Genomic DNA, 20,731 nt, shown 5'->3' on the forward strand with positions numbered 1-20,731 from the left:
TTTTTATTTAAAATTTCTTTGGAAGCACAGATGATATTATAAACATAATAATGTAAATAAAGTAAGAAGAAATAAATTACCGATTACTCCACCTTCAAGCACACTGTGTTGATTTTTTCCTGTTCGTCTCTATGAATTTATATACTTTTTTGTTTGCATTTTTATGACTTAGAACCCAGATCTGATGTGGTATACTGAGTTTTCTACTTAATATTAACATTTTTAATGTAGTATTTAGGCCGGGCACGGTGACTCACGCCTGTGATCCCAGCACTTTGGGAGGCCGAGGCAGTTGGATCACGAGGTCAAGAGCTCCAGACCATCCTGGGCAATATGGTGAAACCCCATATCTACTAAAAATATAAAAATTAGCCAGGTGTGGTGTCATGCACTTGTAGTCCCAGCTACTTGGGAGGCTGAGGCAGGAGAATCACTTGAACCCGGTAGGCGGAGGTTGCAGTGAGCCAAGATCATGCCACTGCACTCCAGCCTGGCGACAGAGCAAGACTCTGTCTCAAAAAAAAAATAATATTACAGCGTATAATTTTACATGGCTACATAGTATATTCTTTACTTCCTATCCTCCCCAACAATATTCTATTTCCCTATCTGCTTTATCTTTCTAGTGAATTCCTACTCAGCTTTCAAGGTCCCATTTAACTTTGCAACAATCCTCCAATTTCTGTTGACTCTTATGATCCTAGTACTTTATGTACAATGACTATAGAACTTTTGATACTTTAACTCTTTTCTTTTTATGAAAATTATGAGAAATAAGGTACATCAGAGCATAGATTACACAACTGTGTGTCCTGATGCCTAACTCAGTGATGGTCATGTAGTTGGCACTCAACAAATACTTGCAGATAACGTTCTAAGGTCTGGGAATAGAGGGATGAATGAGATATGGTTTCTGGATTTTATGCTCAAAGTATATTGGTAGGCAGGTAGGCAGATAGGCAGATACCATGTAGAAACTGACCTTCTAGAGTTGTTTATATGGTGCTAGGAAAACTGAGAGGAGGCCAGTATATTCACAGCATAGTTTTTTCTTTTTAGCAATCTTTTTTCCTATATTTTCAGGAATGGTATGGGTAGGCTAAGGAGTTCTCACATTTTCATGACTCTTCATTTCCTTTGGAAATTATTTTCCAAAAGATTCCATTTCCTCAGGTTTGCTTTTCTCATGCCTTTTTGCCCATGTCACTTTCTCTTTTTTATTTGGTATCTTGAAATATATTTTTGGAACATATTATATAATCTCCCTATATAATTGCAGCAGGCAAAATTCTAAGATGTTCTTCAAGATTCTCCATACTTCCCCCACCAGGATACAGGCCCTGAGTAATCCCTGGGGCTGTAAATTTGATGGATTTTACTTCCATGAGTAGGTAATATTATATAGCACATTTAAGAAAGGAAGATTATCAGGATGGGTCTGACTCATCATCGTCATGGTTATGACTACATTAATCCTTTGAAAGCACAGTTTTCTCTGTACTTCTGGTCTATGAAAATGCGAGCTAATAAATGAATATTGTTTTAAGCTCTCGAGTTTGTGGCAATTTGTTATACAGCAATAAAGGTGAATATAATAGTATATTAACCATTTGTGGTATTGGCTACATATATATTTTTTAGTTTATCTTGTTATAAGTTTTGTTTGTACAAAACTTGGCTTCCTCATATAATTGCATCTACTGAACTTTTTTCTTTATGTTATGTTTTCTAGTATTTCTTCAAAGTTTAGAAGGCATTAAACAGGGTAGTGTTGGTAGGACTCACAGAGGATTTGAGTCTGAGTGTCAAACAATTAATTTGATTAGACTCTGCCACTGGCATTCTTTCTGCATAATAATTTATAACCTTTCAACCTGAACATTGACTTTCTCCATTGCTATTTAGCTGAGGAGAAATACAAATTCTCCTTTGGAAAAGTTTGGGGATTTCTAGAGCATTAAACCATTCTTTTTGATGATTGAAAGGAACTTTTAAATCTAATATTTCAACACTAATGAGGATCTCACAATGGAAGGCAGCTCCCCAGAACTATGCTGTTAGCCCTTTCCTTCACCATAATACTTGGCAAGACAACTTATACAGACTTTTCATTTTTATTCTACCCTTCTTCCAAATTCTCTGGATGGCCTAGCCTATATTGCCTGTTGTTTTCAGTGTTGTTCTGATCTCAAATGGGCTTCCACAAGTGGCTGGAAGGTATTAGTATTCATATTTCTTCCATTAGTTCAGTATTGAACTCAAAAGCATGGTTATAAATGACAACTTTAATCACCATTTTTTTTTTTTTTTTAAGACAGAGTCTCACTCTCTCACCCAGATTGGAGTGTAATGGCGTGATCTCAGCTCACTGCCACCTCTGCCTCCCAGGTTCAAGCAATTCTCCTGCCTCAGCCTCCTGAGTAGCTGGGACTACAGGCTCCCGCCACCACGCTCGGCTAATTTTTGTATTTTTTTTAGTAGAGATGGGATTTCACCATGTTGGCCAGGCTGGTCTCGAACTCCTGACCTCAAGTGATCCACCTGCCTCAGCCACCCAAAGTGCTGGGATTACAGGCATGAGCCACCGCGCCTGGCCAAATGACTGTGATTTTTTTTTTTTTTTTTTTTTTTTTTTGAGATACAGTTCACTCTTGTTACCTGGGCTGGAGTGCAACGATGCAATCTTGGCTCACTGCAACCTCTGCCTCCTGAGTTCAAGTGATTCTCTTGCCGCAGCCTCCCAAGTAGCTGGGATTACAGGTGCCTGCCACCACACCTGGCTAATTTTTTATATTTTTAGTAAAGATGGGGTTTCACCCCGTTGGCCAGGCTGGTGTCGAACTCCTGACCTTCAAGTGATCCACCCCTCTCAGCCTCCCAAAGTGCTGGGATTATAGGCTTGAGCCATCACGCCTGGCCATGACTGTGATTGTTAACACCCATCCACATTATTGTCACTCTTGGTGCTTCAAGTGTTTCTGTAACATTCCTGGATTGACACTAAAAAAAATCCTAAACAAGAGAATCGTTACTATTATGGATACATTTGTTCTTTCAACTTACAAATATTAAGGACCTAGCTAGCTCTACAGGCCTCGCCATTTTTTGCCTTTTCCATTTGACACTTATATGTCAAATAGCCTGTGCTAAGAAAATCCTTAATGCTACAAAGGAAAATAAATGTACTTATATTTCTTGCCTGACTTAACAGGTATATTAGGCAAAAGCTAGTAATTATGCTGAATTTAAGACAGTATGTTTGATCTAATATCCAGAATTCACAAGGAACTTAAACAAATTTACAAGAAAAAAAAAAAACAAAAAACGAACAACCCCATCTACGCAAAGGATATGAACAGACACTTCTCAAAAGAGGACATTTAAGGCCAGGCTTGGTGGCTCACGCCTGTAATCCCAGCAGTTTGGGAGTCTGAGGTGGGTGGATCACTTGAGGTCCGGAGTTCAAGACCAGCCTGGACAACATGGTGAAACCCCTTCTGTACTAAAAAAAAAAAAAAAAAAAATACAAAAAATTAGCCGGGTGTGGTGGGCAACTATAATCCCAGCTACTCAGGAGGTTGAGACAGGAGAATTGCTTGAACCCAGGAGGCAAAGGTTGCAGTGAGCCAAGATCGTGCCACTGCACTCCAGTCTAGGTGACAAGAGTGAGACTCTGTCTCAAAAAAAAAAAAAAAAGACATTTATGTGGGCAAAAAACACACAATAAAAAACTCAACATCACTGATCATCAGAGAAATGCACATCATAACCACAATGAGATACCATCTCACACCAGTCAGAATGGTGATTATTAAAAAGTCAGGAAACAAAAGATGCTGGCAAGGCTGTGGAGAAAAGGAACACTTTTATGCTTTTGGTGGGAATGTAAATTGGTTCAACCACTGTGGAAGACAGTATAGTTATTCCTCAAGGATCTAGAACCAGAAATACCATTTGACCCAGCAATCCCATTACTGGGTATGTAACCAAAGGAATATAAATCATTCTATAAAGACACATGCACGTGTATGTTTATTACAGCACTATTTACAATAGCAAAGACATGGAACCAACCCAAATGACCATCAGTGATAGACTAGATAAAGAAAATGTGATATATATACACCATGGAATACTATGCAGCCATAAAAAGGAATGAGGTCATGTTTTTTTCCGGGACATGGATGAATCTGAAAGGATTCATCCTTAGCAAACTAGCACAGGAACAGAAAACCAAACACCACATGTTCTCACTCATAATGAGTTGAATAGTGAGAACACATGGACACTAAGAGGGGAACAACACACACCAGGGCCTGTTGTGGGTGGGGGGTGAGGGGAGGGAACTTAGAGGACGGGTCAATAGCTGCGACAAACCACCATTGCACACGTATACCTATGTAACAAACCTGCATATTCTGCATATGTACCGTTTTTTTAGAAGGGAAAAAAGTATTTTTATTTTTATAATGTAAATGTGTGGTAATTTGTTTAAATCTGATATTGTTTCTATTAGCTTAAGCATTGAGACAAAAATTGGAAGCATGGAAATGAGAAAACTAGTTTAACGATTCTGTCAGGGGTGCACAGTCATTGTGTATAGATTAGGAGGTAGAAAGTGATACTGTCTTATGATTTTAAAGTTTGAAAGGAACTGAAAGATAATCCAGGCCAAATGCTTCATGTCATAGACGGGGAAACCAAGCCCTAGAGAGAGGAAGTAATGTACCTAAGGATGTGCAGGCCCTATGTGGCAGAACCATGAGTAGGACCCTATTTCCTGTTAATCACTTCTTTTCCTTTCCTTGATTTGGGTTGCTTTGTTACTGGTACTTAATAATTCAGTAGAAACTTGACATGTACTTCATGATATTAGATTGATATTGTAGGTTGAACTCTGGAGGGGTTTTAGGACTCCTTGTCTTTCTGTGGTATTGAAACAATATGGTTTCTATTAAAATATTCAGTGAACCTTCTATCTTTTGAAGTATTTAGTTAGATGAAATGTGGATAGTAACCAAAAACTCTATAAGTAGTATTATACTTTGGTCTGATTGAATTTCTGAGCAGTTTTGTGTTATTCTTGTTGAGTATTTTTGGTTTGTTGGTTTGAAAAAGGAAACAGTTCTGCAGATGTGTTTTTTTTCTAGTAACCTCTGACTGCTTTTCTATTGATCTCCTTTTTACTTGAAATGATAAAACTAAAAGAAGCTTTCTTATGTCTTTTAACAAAATATTGATCTTTTATTGGTATGAAAACATCTTAGTTGCTAAATTGCTTTATTAATTTTATACCTCTTTTATATTGAAAGTCTGTAATTGTTTGGTGTAAGAGTTACCCCAGTTACTGCTTATTTTAAAGTTGATTTTCCTTTTAATTTAGAGTCATAAATGAATAATTTTTCCCCTTTAATTTCTTCCTGCTGTATAAAAGACATTAAAATATTTTTAGGCTATCAATAATATTACATAGGTCTTCTTGGATAATACAGTCCTATGTTGTTGGTGAAGGTTCTAAACCTGCTAGTCTTGCCTAGTTTCAGATATTGTTTGGTAAAATAACATAACTATATTATGCATGCAACTACTCCAACACATATGGAATTCAGGAAGCTTGGATTTGGATCGTCTCTCTTTTAGTTACTATCTGTGGCAAGTCACTTAGCTCCTCTCAGAATCTCTGTTTCCTCATCTTTTACGTGGAGACAATAAGATTTTTAGAGTCATTGTAAGGACTAAGTAAAATAAAGCATGCATCCCTGGCACATTGTCAATGCTCATAAATAGTAGCTGTAAAAATACTGCACCTAGGGTAAACTATAGAACAGTATATTTATTCTGAAACATTCCTGTTAGCTATTATTTAATTCACCCAGCTTACTTTCCTCATCAGTTAATCTGTAACCCTTTTCTCCTTATATAAAAGACCTGGGATTATTTCATTGAGGGAGGTCAATGAGAAGATTCTCAAGGAGGATCCAATTAAAGGGTATCTATTTTCCCCATGATAAGATCACTAATTCCTTCTCAAGGGGGTATCAGAACGAATATTTGAAAATTACCTTCCAGCAAACTCTTTCTCTGCTTCTGTGAATAGTACATATTTGGATAGGAGACAATAAACAGGTGAACAGTATCTTGTGCAGAAGTTCTGAACAACTATAGAATGCTTCCATCTGTTCACTTTTCAGTTTTGTCACCTTGACTTTCCCATCTTAGACTCCTGGAGTTGTTAGGTGCACCCCTCTTATCCACACAGTGTCTGTGTCTATCTATCTGGTCCATAAAACTCCTTTCTAGTGTGTGAGAAATACATCCGTTATACAGGATTACAGACAGTGGCGTCTTCTTCCACATTGCAGTTTAACTCAGGCCTGGCACCAAACTAGTGTTTTTTGATGAGATTGTTATCAAGCAAGAGGATGAGGCTAGTTCTGTAGTATGGTACCAAAGAGAAATTAGCCTGTTTCATGGACAAATGCGGAGAATAGGGTACATAATTTTAGTACTTGAAGCATAGCCATGAGTGTAATCTGATTGTCAGAAAGTATTCAATTCTTAACCTATGGCCCTTATTTTAACCAAACATAGTCTGAATGTTACAAAACTTTAAATTATTTATACAAATAAAGTCACATTATTATTGGTTAATTGAAGCTCCTATTTTTGTCCCTGATAAATCATATGGGACCTTTAGTTATATCTCCAATGTGCACTCTCTCTATATTTCTGGACATATCAACAAACTCTTTCTCAGCTGCTGTGTGTCATTGGTCATACTCTTTCTCTCCTACCGAAATGCTCCTTATTGAAGGAGCCTCACCTTCATCAGCACTGCAGCATCCATGGTAAAGATGTAGGGAAGATAACTAAGACCCCAGCTCCGTGCTTCACCTGGTTGCCTAGGCCCTTTGAAGAAATCTCACAGTGTGGCATATCGTTAGTCTCCCTTGGACAAGAAAATATCAAGTCCTGCCTCCCTAGATACCAGCCTACCTAATGAAGCCTTCTAAAATAGTGGGCTTTAGAAAATCAAATCTCATATCTGAAGGTAGAGGTAATCATCATTGTTCCAGAATGGTGGCATTTCTGGCCCTTGAGTGCACTGTAAAGGCTGATGAATGTCAGTGGTTTCTGGCAGATTTAATGCTTAGGCAAGGGAAGGAAGGGAGGAATCAAGGAAGAATAGGAAATAGTGAAGAGAGTAAGTAAGGAGTGGGGAAATAAAAATATGTCTGTGATCAGCAGTGGTAAAATTCCCCTGAAATTTGTTAGAGATACAACTTAGTAGTTGCCTGAAGATGCTTACCTTTCCCTAGTGGTATTTAAAATCTCTCTGTCCTGCCATTTGCATTTTAGTTCATTCTTTCTTCTTTCATGTATGTTTAATTTTTGAAAATAAATGGAGATTTATGGTAGTATCAGTGGTATTTTTTCCATTTTTTTCTCTTGAACCATGTTTTCTTTGCTCCAAAAAGCAAATGGCAGTCTTCAAAGGACGATTTATTTTCTATTTGTATAAATTGAGTATAAGCTGCATCCAATTCCTAGTGCATGCGTAAAATTCTTTTTGAGGAAATGTGACCAATATATACCATTTTATTGAATGTTTCTTGAAATTGGTGTCAAGCTGTTTTTTATTTCATTTCTTTTGGGATGCCTAATTGAATTGAAACTTCATTATTTCATTCCATGGCTTAGGCCACCTTTAGAGGGAATATACCATGTGAGCTCCTACGTACCCATTAAGACCAGATATCCACTAGGGACTTAATGGGCTAATGTGTTCCTCTTTCACCTCCCATGTCCTAAATTTAGCATTAGCTAAATTGACTAATTAAAGTAACTCTAGCCTTATCCCTCTTCCTAGTGGATATTGATTTATTTAAAAATTTCATCACAGAACTTTGTACAATTGTTAGGCACTTCTTACATGATCCTGAAACTGAAATGTCAGATGTGTGTAGAGTATTATAACCTAACTGACCATAATGAGATACCAGGATGGCTATGACAAAAATAAAGGAGGTGGTGAGAGTGGAATAAAAAGTGTTGGAGAGGATGCTGAGAAATTGGAACACTCAGACATGGCTGGTAGGAATGTAAAATAGTGGAGCCACTATAGAAAACATTTTGGGGATTCCTCAAAAAGTTAAATATAAACTTAACCATGGAATGACCCAGCCATTTCACTCCTAGGTATGATGCCCAAGATAATTAAAAACATATGTTTTCAAAAGAACTTTGACATGAATGTCCATAGCAGCATTTTTTTCTCATAGCCCAAAAGTGGAAACAACCCAAATGTTCATCTGCTGATGAATGGATACACAAAATGTGGTCTATCCACACAATGAAATATTATTGAGCTATAGAAGGGAATGAAATACTAAGATATGCTACAATGTGGATGAATCTCAAAAACATTGTTCTGAGTGAAAGAAGCCAGACACAAAAGGTTACATATTGTAGGCTTTCATTTATATGAACGACCCAGAATAGATAATGGAGGCAGAAAGCAGTATGGGAGTAGCCAGGGGATGACAAAGCAGGGGATGGGGAGTGACTGTTTAATGGATACGAGATTTAATGGATCTGAGATGAAATGTCTTGAAACTAGATAAAGGTGGTGGTTGCACAACATTTTGAATGTTCTATATACAACTAGATTTCACTTACACTTTCAAAAGGTTAACTTTATGTTAAGTAAGTTTTACCACAGTAAAAAATAAGCAAACTCACAGAATTTAGAGTGAAATTCTAAAATCTTGATAGCCACTTGCTTCCTTCATTTTTGGGGGGCTAATCTTGTATAATTTCAGGCTTAGGCTACCTTTGTTGGGGTAAGATCACTTTTAAAATTCATAATGCTTTCTTTCTAAAACAAAAAGTTCAGTAAAGATAAACAAAAAGAAGAAAAATTAGAGTTACCATAATTGTACCACTTAGAACAATTCTTAATATTTTTGTATGTGTATTTCCTGTGGTTTTTCCAGTGTGTAATACATGTACACACACTCTATACATGCATGTACATATTTATGAAATAGGGTCATTTTGCATATAGTGTTTACAACACACTTTTATCATTTAATGATGCATTAGAAAATAGTTTGGTCTATTTTCTATAGTTTCACAAGTACACAGCATAACACTTTTTAAATATATCTTCAGAAAAAAAAACTAGCAGCAAAATAGGGTAAAGATCATGTTTCATTTGTCTTTGAATCCCTGGAGTTGTTCAAAAGAAATAGCCACTTTATTGGATTGGGTTGCACTGGATTGGATTTGATTGAATTAAACTAGAATAACTTCTAGAAACCAATGAAGAACTTCTGAAATATTCAGCATCTTGTTTTGTTATCATACTTTCTTGGCTACATTTTAGTTGGTGACTTGATATACCCTTTTTTCCCCTCAGGATGTCGGGATTATAGAAGCCTGAGTGTTACATGAAGTGAATGTACCCATGTATTCTGTTTTAGTTTATTATAGCTGCTACAACAAAATACCACAGACGGGGTGACTTAAAAACGAAACTTTATTTTTCTCACAGTTCTGAAGGGTGGCAGTCCAAGATCAGATCAGCAGGTTTAGTTTCTCCTGAGGTCTTTCTCCTTGGCTTGCAGATGGCTGCTCTCTTGCTATGGCATCACGTGTCCTTTTCTCTGTGTGTGCGCTTCCCTGGTGTCTCTGTATGTTCTCATCTCTACTTCTTGTAAGGACACCAGTCAAATTGGATCAGGGCCCACCCTAACGGCGTCATTTTAACTTAATTACATCTTTAAAAGCCCTATACAAATATAAACACATTCTAAGGTAATGGGGGTTAGGGATTCAACATATGAATTTTGGGGGTACATGTAGGCATACCTCATTTATTGTGCTTTGCTTTACTGTGTTCCATATTGTGGGTGTGTGTTTGTTAATTTTTTAAAACAAATTGATGGTTTGTGGTAACCCCGTGCTGAGCACATCTGTTGGCACTGTGTTTTCCAATGGCGTAGGCACTTTGTGTCTCCATGTCAAATTTTGGTAATTGTAATATTTAAAAGTTTTCATTAAAAATTTTTAAAATTTTTAATTATTATGGGCACGTAATAGTTGTGTATATTTCTTTTTCATTATTATTATATCTGTTATGGTGACCTGGGACAAGTTGTCTTTGATGTTACCATTGTAACTGTTTTGGAGTACCACCAACCACACCCAGAGAAGACAGTGAACTTAATCTGTAAATGTGTATGTTCTGACTGCTCCATCAACTGGCTGATCCCCCATCTCTTTCCCTGTCCTCCGGCCTGCTTATTATCTGAGACACAACGGTATTGAAATTAGGCCAATTAATAACCCTGCAGTGGCCTCTAAGTGTTCAAGTGAAAGGAAGAGTCACATGTCTCTCACTTTCAATCAAAAGCTGGAAATGATTAAACATAGTGAGGAAGACATGTTAAAAGGCAAGAGGCCGAAAATGAGGCCTCTTGCGCCAGTTGGCAGAGTTATGAATGCAAATGAAAAGTTCCTGGAGGAAATGAAAAGTGCTACTCCTAGAGAACACATGAATAATAAGGAAGTGAAACAGCCTTGTTGCTGATAAAGAGAACATTTTATTGGTCTGGATAGATGATAAAATCAGCCACAATGTTCCCTTATGCCATAGCCTCATTGTAAGGCCCTAACTCTCTTCAATACTGTGAAGGCCAAGAGAGGTGAGGAAACCATAAAAAAAGTTTGGGCCATGGTATGCAGGTAGCTGTCCCTACCTGCTTCTTGCTGAGGCTGCCTCAGAACCCCTGTCCACTGCCTCATGATTTTCTGTTGTCTCTTGGCAAAAATGGCAAGTAATTATGCTGTTCTGAAGAGGCTGGAGCAGAAGGATGCAGAGGTGGATCAAATCATTGAATATTTTAAGCAGCAAGTTGCTCTACTTAAGGAAAAAGCCATTTTGTAGGCAAATTTGAGGGAAGAGAAGAAACTTTGAGTAGGACCTGCCAAAGTGAAGGAGGAAATTGAATGGAAACAAGAGCTAATTCAGGCAGAAATTCAAAACAGAATGAAGCAAATACCATTTCCATCTGGTACTCCGCTGCACGCTAATTATGTGGTTTCTGAAAATGTGATACAATCTACACCAGTAACAACCATATCTTCTGGTATCAAAGAACACATAAAAAGAGGAGCAGGAGAAGAAAAGAAAGCAAAAGAGAAAATTGAAAAGAAAGGAGAGAAGGAGGAAAAATAGGAAGCACCAATAGCAGGAAGCACCAACTCTAAGCCAATAAATGTTTCCCATCTAGATCTTTGAATTGGTTGCATCAAAACTATCAGAAAATATCCTGATGCAGATTCTTTGTATGTAGAAGATGTAGTTGTTGGGGAAATATCCCAAGAACAATTGTCAGTGGTCTGGAGAATCATGTTCCTCTTGAACAGATGCAAAATCAGATGGTGATTTTACTCTGTAACCTGAAACCTACAAAGATGAGCGGAGTATTATCTCAAGCAGTGGTCATGTGTGCTTGCTCACCAGAGAAAATTGAAATCTTGGCCCCTCCTAATAGAGACAGAATTACTTTTGATGCTTTCCCTGGAGAGCCCAACAAGGAAACAAATCCTAAGAAGATTCTGGGAGCAGATCCCACCTCATATTTATACTATGATGAGTGTGTGGCTGCATACAAATGAGCTCCCTTTGAGATGAAAGGGAAGGGAGTGTGTAGGGTTCAAACTATGAACAACAGTGGAATAAAATAAAACAAAATGCCTTCATTATTGAAATACATTGGAGAAAACCTTATAAAAAGGAATATATTTGCCACTTGTACCAAAAACAAACAAACAAACAAACAAAAACCAGGAAAGTTTGAGGCTACCAGAGTTTGGTTTATGAGGTTTAAGAAAAGAAGCTATGTCCGTAACATAAAAGTGCAAGGTGAAGCTGCAAGTGCTGATGTAGAAGCTGAAGCAAGTTATCCAGAAGACTAGCTAAGATAATTGATGAAGGTGGTTACAATAAACAACAGATTTTCACAGTGTACATGAAACAGCCTTTTACTAGAAGATGATACCATTTAAGACTTTAATAGCTAGAGAGACGAAGTTGATGCTTGGCTCAAAGTGTCAAAGGACAGAATGACACTCTTGGTAGGGATTAATGCAGCTGGTGACTTTAAGTTGAAGCCAGTGCTCATTCAACATTTACAAAATCCTAGGGCCCTTAATATTAATGCTGAATCTACTCTGCCTGTGCTCTATAAGCAGAATCACAACACCTGGATGACAGCATATCAGTTTGTGGCATGGCTTACTGAATATTTAAACCCATTTTTGAGACCTACTGCTCAGAAAAAAAGATTCCTTTCAAAATATTACTTTTCATTGACAATGCACCTAGTTACCCAACAATTGTAATGAAGATGTACAAAGAGCAGTCATGTTAACATAACATCTATTCTTCAGCCCATGCACCAAGGAATAATTTCAACTTTTAAGTTTTATTATCTAAGAAATGTATTTTATAAGGCTATAATTGCCATAGATAGTGTTTCCTTTGATGGATATGGACAAAGTAATTGGAAAGCTTCTAGAGAAAGGAGTAACCATTCTAGATGCCATTAAGAACATTTGTAATTCATGGAAGGAGGTCACAATATTAACATGAACAGAAATCTGGAAGAAGTTGATTCTAACCCTTGTGGATGACTTTGAGGTCCATTCAAGTTCAAGGCTTCAGTGGAGGAAGTCATAGCAGATATCATGGAAATAGCAAGAGTATTAGAATTAGAAGTGAAAGTCTGAAGATGAACTGAATTATTTCAATCTTGCAATAAAACTTGAACTGATGAGGTGTAGCTTCTTATGGATGAGTAAAGAAAGTAGTTTCTTGAGATGGAATCTAGTCCTGGTGAAGATGCTGTGAATATTGTTGAAATGACAACATAGGATTTGGAATATTACATAAACTTAGTTGATAAAGCAGAGCAGGGTTTGAGAGGATTGACTGCAAATTTGAAAGAAGTTCTACTCTGAGTAAAATGCTATTAAATAGCATGACATATTGTGGAGAAATCTTTCATGAAAAGAAGTGAATTGATGTTTTAAATTTCATTGCCTTATTTAAGAGATTACCACAGCAAACCAAACCTTTAGCAGCCACTATCTTGATCGGTCAGTAGCCATCAATATCAAGCCAAGACCTTCTATCCCCCCAAAAATTATGACTTGCTGAGGACTTAGATGATTGTTAGCATGTTTTGGCAATGAAGTATTTTTAAAATTAAGTTATGTGCATTGTGTTTTTAGACATAATGTCATTGCACACTTAATAGACTACAATTTAGTGTAAACCTAATTTTATATGCACTGGGAAACCAAAAAATTTGTGTGACTCGCTTTATTGCAATATTTGTTTTATAAAAGTGGTCTGGAAGTGAACCTGCAGTATCTCTGAGGTATGCCTATAATTCGGTGTTCATAAAATATACCAAACTGAGAAAGACAATGTCATTGTGTCTACAAGAATCTTACCATGGGGACTCGGTTACAGTGGGTCATCCAAATCTACCAAGAGGTAGATTTTCTTACGTTTTTATGAATGGCTCTGAATAGCAGAGGAGAAAATTGATAAAAAATATGTGTGGCAAGAATAGTAGGAAAAATGTTGGACATTTTTTGTTCTTAAACTAAGAAAATATCTAGGCTGGGTGCGGTGGCTCCCGCCTGTAATCCCAGCACTTTGGGAGGCCAAGACGGGTGAATCACCTGAGGTCAGGAGTTCAAGACAAGCCTGGCCAAGATGGTGAAACCCCGTCTCTACTAAAAATACAAAAATTAGCCCGGGTGGTGGCAGGTGCCTGTAATCCCAGCTACTTGGGAGACTGAGGCAGAGAATTGCTTGAACCCAGGAGGTGGAGGTTGCAGGGAGCCGAGATCATGCCATTGCACTCCAGCCTCAGCAACAGAGTGAGACTCCGTCTCAGAAAATAAAAAGAAAATATCTGCCGTTAGCGTAGGAAAATTCGTTATAGCAGCATATTCCCACTATTTTAATGGCCTGAAGAGAAACAGCACTGTATTAGCAGTTCATAATTAACACATAAGCAGGGTTTGTTGATCAGTATTTTTGGGGAAAAAAGACTTCACATTTGGGATTTTTTGGTGCTAAATAGAAGACACTCCTTTCAAATAAGAGCAAATTAGGATAAATTTGTCATTTTTTGGAGATAAATTATGAACATTTTAGATTAGTAGAATCTTCCTAATGATGAATTTCATTTCAAGGACAAGTTTTGTTAAATTTTATCTTCAAGATCTGTAAATATAGAAACTTTGAAATAATTGTGTGTGTGTGTTTTTTTTTTTTTTTTGGAGACAAGGTCTTGCTCTGTTGCCCAAGCTGGAGTGAAGTGGCTCAATCATAGCTTACTGCAGACTTGAACTTTTGAGTTCCAGTGCTCTTCCTGCCTCTCCCTCTTGAATAGTTGGAACTACTGGAACGTGCCACCACACCTGGCTAATTAAAAAAAAAATTTTAGTAGAGACAGAGTTGCCTGGGCTATGTTGCTCAGGTTATGGAAGAGTTTTTAAAAAGTGTTTTCATATTGGATAATGACTTCTTTAAAATGTATACTCTTCACTTGAGCAGGGGATAAAGAATTGTTTTCTGAAGTTTGGCTTGAGAAAACAACTGTTTGGCTTTTAAAATCCAAGTGGAAACTTGTTTCAAATGAAATGTTTTTATTTCTCTTATTTAAAACAAACATAGTTTATAGCCTTTATATATTAACAGTCAGTCAAATAGCAGAACCATCTACATTTATCCAAAGTAAGCTAGATTAGTTTGTGTGTATTTTCATGTAAGTCAAATAGGCATTTGCTTATGAGGAGTCATTTAAATGCAGCTTTACAAGAAGTGGTACAATTGTCTGCAACATTTCTTTCTCTCAAAATAATTTGGATGAAATAACATCAGAAGATGTCAATTTAAATGTTCCACTTGAAATCCATTTAGTTTTTGATTATTCACACTAATGGAAGGGGAGTGTAGGCATGTAGACTCCCAAGAGACCTTTAATCCAAAAATGACTTTTTAGCATTTGAAGATATTTGGGTAATACATTTGGATAACGGTGTGCTTCATGTCCTTTGACGTTTTAAATTAAAAAAATTTTTTCAGAGACAGGGTCTTACTCTTGTCACTCAGGCTGGAATACAATGGCACTGTATAGCTTACTGCAGCCTTGAACTCTGGGGCTTAAGAGATTCTCCCACCGCAGCCTCCAGAGTAGCTAGGACTACAGGTGTGTGCCACCACACCTGGTTAATTAAAATTTACCTTTGTTGTTGAGAGAGGGTCTTGCTATGTTGTCTAGGTTGGTCTTGAACTACTGGGCTCAAGCAGTCCTCCTGCTTTGGCCTCCCAAAACACTGGGAATACAGGCATGAGCCACCATGCCTGACCCTTTTGACTTTATTGACAGCCTTTGAATTTTAAGTAAATACTGAAATATATTTAGCTGACTGGAATATATATAGGAGACTTTATACTTCTTTCTTTAGATCTTTGGATTTTCTTAAGAGAGCACTTTACAAGACCCTTTGTTTCTCAGATATACATATAAACAGCAACACATTTGAAAGATAAATTTCAACTCATGGTTAATGTTCTTTGCAGGGAATAACAAAATACATACTATTTACTTAGGGTTCTATTTGTATTTTACTTTCATAGTTAGAAATCTGTTTATTTTTCTTTCTCTTTGTTAGGGACAGGGTTTTACTCTGGCACCTATGCTGGAGTGGAGTGGCTTAATCATAGCTCACTTCAGCCTTGAAACCCCCAGGCTCAAGTGATCTTTTCTCAGCCTCCTGAGTAGCTGGGACTACAAACACATGCCACTCTGCGTGGCTAATTATTTTTATTTTTATTTGTAGAGTTGGGGTCTTGCTTTGCTGCCCAGGCTGGTCTTGAACTCCCGGCTCAAGTGATCCTCCTGCCTTGGTCTCCCAAAGTGTTGGGATTATAGGCATGAGCCACTGCACCTGGCCAGAAATTTAAGTAAAATGATTGTATTAGGGTTCTCCAGAGAAACGTAATGTGTGTGTGTGTGTGTGTGTGTGTGTGTGGAATTGGCTTACATGATCACATGATTATGGAGGCTGACTAGTTACAAGATCTGCAGTTGGCAAACTGAGGATGGTTGTTAGTCTTTTTGTTTCATCAAAAACATCAGTTGATTGGATGAGGCCCATCCCATTACCCTGAATAATGTTTGCCCAAATGTCTGGGCACCTTGTGGCCCAGTCAAGTTGATACATAAAATTAACCATCACAATGACCTACCTTAAAGTTCTTAGTTGTACATTTTGCATTTCTCATCAGGAACCTAGGCTAATTTACAATCTTTGATACTGATTTCAACCACAGTATAATGAGTTATCAATGACGACAAATCATGATCATTTCCAATACAAATATTAAGTTAACTCTGATTATTTATACATGTTATTTTTCCCACATTGTTCTAGACAGCGGGATACAGAGGTAAACCAGGTAAAGGTGCTCATCTCCTGTGACTTATATTCCAATGGGAGTGACAGATAATGCCCAATAAACAAATAAATGTATATTAAAATGTCAGGTAGTGATAAGCATAATGAAAAAATAAAACACAGTAAAGGGGTGCCATTTCAGATAGGTTGGTTAGGAAAAGTCCTGAATGAGTGACATTTGTACAAAGGTGAGAATAAAGTGACGGAACAACTTATGTATACCTTGATAAGCACATATTTAAGTAAAGCTTTTGGCATGGTTTAAGGTCTTTCTTTCTTATATCTCTATTTTGCATGCTGTGGTGCTACTCAGCTATCCCTTCTATGAAAGCATGTTGCTCCAACTTCTGGGAATACAATGGGCAGACACCCCATAGCTGTCAGCCCCTTCAGGGACTTTCCCAGCTGCAGGGAGCCAACTTGACTAAGGTAACCCTCCTTCCCAGGATGGCCCACAGTCAATGACTGACTGCTGTGGAAATATAGAGTCCTATCTATTTTGGCCCAGCTAGAGACAACTCTGAAGGGCCATTCTGGCTCCAGAGTTCCCTGCAGGGTCAGCCAAGACTGTTGGTAGATTTGGATCACAGTTTAACTTTTTCCTCTGTCCAAAACTTTCATTCCCCTCCCTTTTCATAGGTTTGGTCCCAAAGGTACTCCTTAATATACCTCCTGCTAATCTTGGTCTAGGGGTCTGCTTCCCAGAGAAACCACCATTTACTATGAAGTTTTGTGAACTTACAACTTATTTATGATCTTATCTCAATAATACTTGGCCGCTGGTTTTATATCAGGCCATGGTCTGCTTCCTGACAGGATCTTACACGTTAATATGAACTTTTCTGACTCTAGCACTCTGAAAACTGACTTTATACCTACAGCACAATTTGGAAATTGCTAAAAAGGTTATGATTCCCCTAACCACTTTGATCTTATTATTTCACTGAGAGATATGTTGTTTTAGAAGCATTGGTTTATCTTCACTACCCTACAGGAGTCTAATATATTGTTTTATTTAACTAGAGTCTGGTCAACATTAACCTCTTTTTCATTTGTAAAGAGAATGATACGGCTGGGCGCAGTGGCTCACATCTGTAATCCCAGCACTTTGGGAGGCCGAGGCGGGTGAATCATGAGGTCAGGAGATCGAAACCATCCTGGCCAACATGGTGAAATCCTGTCTCTACTAAAAATACAAAAATTAGATGGGCATGGTGGCACATGCATGTAATCCCAGTTACTCAGGAGGCGGAGGCCGCAGAATCACTTGAACCAGGAAGTCAGAAGTTGCAGTGAGCTGAGATCACGCTACTGCACTCTAGCCTGATGACAGAGAGAGATTCCATGTCCAAAAAAAAAAAAAAAAGAAAAAAGAATGATACAAATTCATATCAGTGAATAGAGATTTTCAAATTATCTTCATGCTGCAAAAGGAGAGAAATCACTTTATAACTTATAGCCATGAAACTATTTCCATTAAATATTTAAGAAATGCAAAATTCTTGGTAATGGCAACAAAGTTAAACAATTTAATATGGGGGATTTTAAAAAAGCGATTATGTTTAATTATTTCAGGGTTTCATATAACTTTTGAAAAATTAATATATGATATAAATTCCCATTTACTGTGTAATTGGTATTATTTATGAAAGATCTTCATTCTTTCTGTATCAAGAAACATAGCGGTTAGATTTGTAATTTAGATAATCTATAAGCATCATCATGAATTCTTCTCCAACCTGATACCAAAGGTATTTTAAAAAATCTCCGTACCAATATCTGTCATGGACATAGATATGCACATTCTTTCCAAAATTTGAGTATATGAAATACAGAAATATATAACAGTGATCATAAATCATGATCTACTAGAGAATGTCCTAAGAATTGAAGACTGATTAAAATTCAAAAATCAGTGTCATTAGTCATATTATCAGGCTTAAAATTAAAAACCAGCCAGGTGCTATGTCACAGTGCTTTGGGAGGTTCAGATAGGAGAATCACTTGAGGCCAGGAATTGGAGACCAGCCTGGGCAACATAGGGAGACCCTATCTCAATGATTTTTTTTTTTAAAATAAATTAGCTGGGCATAGTGGAACATGCACCTGTAGTCTCAGCTACTGGGGAGGCTGAGGTGGGAAGATCACTTGAGCCCAGGAGTTCAAGGTTGCAATGAGCTATGATTGCACCACTACACTCCAGCTTGGGTGACAGAGCAAAACTCTGTCTCTAGAAAAAAAAAAACCATATATTCCTTTCAGTAAATATAGGAAAACTGGTTGACAAAATTCACTATCTGCTCATGATAAAAACTCAGAAATCTAGTATGAGAAGGGAACTTAAGATTCCCTACCATTGATGTGAATTTGTGTCATTCTCTTTATAAATGCAAATTAGAAGGGAACTTCCTTCTAATACTAGGGATATCTCTGAAAAACTTTCACTTAACATTATACTTGATGAAAAACTGAATGCTTTCTCCCTTAGATTGGAAACAAGGTAAGAATGTCTATGCTCACCATTTCAGTTCAACATTATGCTGGTCCTAGCCAATGTAAGAAAGGAAGAAAAATAAATAAAAGGCAGAATGGAAAGACATAAGTGAAATAGTCTTTATCTACAGATGACATGATCATCTATGTAGAAAATTCTAAGGATTATACAAAAATGCTGCTAGAACAAATAAGTGAGCTTAGCAAGGTCTCAGGATACAAAAGTCAATCCCATTTCTATATAATAGCAGCAGTCAGAAATTTCAATTTCCAAGTGTTATTTTATATAAAAATAAACTCAAAATGGATCATAGACTTAAATATAAGCACAAAAAATGTAAACGTTTTATAATAATTCATAGGGGAATAAAAAGCTGGAGTTGGCCGGGGGCGGTGGTTCGCGCCTGTAATCCTAGCACTTTGGGAAGCCGAGGCAGACCTAGATGTAAATTCCAGACTTGCACTTGAATCACATTCTTGCTACATATTATCTATACAATCTCTGTTAAATTATTTACTTTTTCTTAGCCTCACTTTCTTACCTATAAAATGGAGCTAATATCTGCTAGGAAGTGTTAATGTAAGGCAATGGTTCTCCAAGTATGGTCCCTGGACCAGTAGCATAAGCACCACCTAGATGTTAGAAATGGAATTCAGACCCACTGCTTCAAAAACTCAGGGTGGGTCCCAGTAAATTGTGTTTTGCCTTTCAGGTGATTCTGATGCTCAAGTTTTAGAACCATTGATGTAAGGGTTGTGTGTATTGTATGCTGAGTTTCACAGTGTTTGCTATGTACTTAGGCACATAATTAATTTTAAAAACAAATGTCTACCCCAGCAAATCTATTCTCTTCCCTTACACTATTTATACCAGAAATGCTGTCCCCATTTTTGTAAACCTTAGCATTCTTTCAGGACCCAACTCAAATTCCATCTGCCCCCAGAATTCATTCCAAATCATAATAATTCTCTACCCCCAAAACATAGCACTTAATAGCCAGACCTTTTGGTGCCCACTGGTAATCACTAGCCACATACGCCTATTGAGCACTTGAAGCATAGCTATTATGAATTGAGATGTGCTTTAAGTGTAACATATACACTGGATTTCAAAGCCTTAGTACAAAAAAGGAATATATAGTTGACTCTTAAGCAATGCAAGAGTTAGGGGTACAGACCTTCTACACAGTTGAAAATGTCTGTATAACTTTTGGCTCTTTGAAAATTTAACTGCTAATAGCCTACGGATGACCTCCAGCCGTATTGATAAGATAAACAGTTGATTAACCCATGTTTTGTAGATTATATGTATTACATACTCTATTCCTGTAACAGAGTAAGCTAGAGACAAGAAAATGTTATTAAGAAAGTCATAAGGGGCCGGGCGTGGTGGCTCAAGCCTGTAATCCCAGCACTTTGGGAGGCCGAGATGGGCGGATCACGAGGTCAGGAGATCGAGACCATCCTGGCGAAAACAGTGAAACCCCGTCTCTACTAAGAAATACAAAAAATAGCCGGGCGAGATGGCGGGCGCCTGTAGTCCCAGCTACTCGGGAGGCTGAGGCCGGAGAATGGCATGAACCCGGGAGGTGGAGCTTGCAGTGAGCTGAGATCCGGCCACTGCACTCCAGCCTGGGCTACAGAGCGAGACTCCGTCTCAAAAAAAAAAAAAAAAAAAAAAAAAAAA

At 37.5% G+C, this 20,731-nt stretch overlaps 1 protein-coding gene and 1 pseudogene across 4 annotated transcripts in view; both read left to right on the top strand.

The window, feature by feature from the left end:
- MACROD2 (MACRO domain containing 2) overlaps positions 1 to 20,731 on the top strand; it is a 2,143,045-nt gene that overhangs the window by 120,132 nt on the left and 2,002,182 nt on the right. The gene's annotated exons all lie outside the window — the stretch shown is intronic.
- Positions 10,808 to 11,754, top strand: LOC112632935 (annotated as a pseudogene).

The sequence above is a fragment of the Theropithecus gelada genome, chromosome 10 (genome assembly GCF_003255815.1).
Source record: "Theropithecus gelada isolate Dixy chromosome 10, Tgel_1.0, whole genome shotgun sequence".
Lineage (NCBI taxonomy): Eukaryota > Metazoa > Chordata > Mammalia > Primates > Cercopithecidae > Theropithecus > Theropithecus gelada.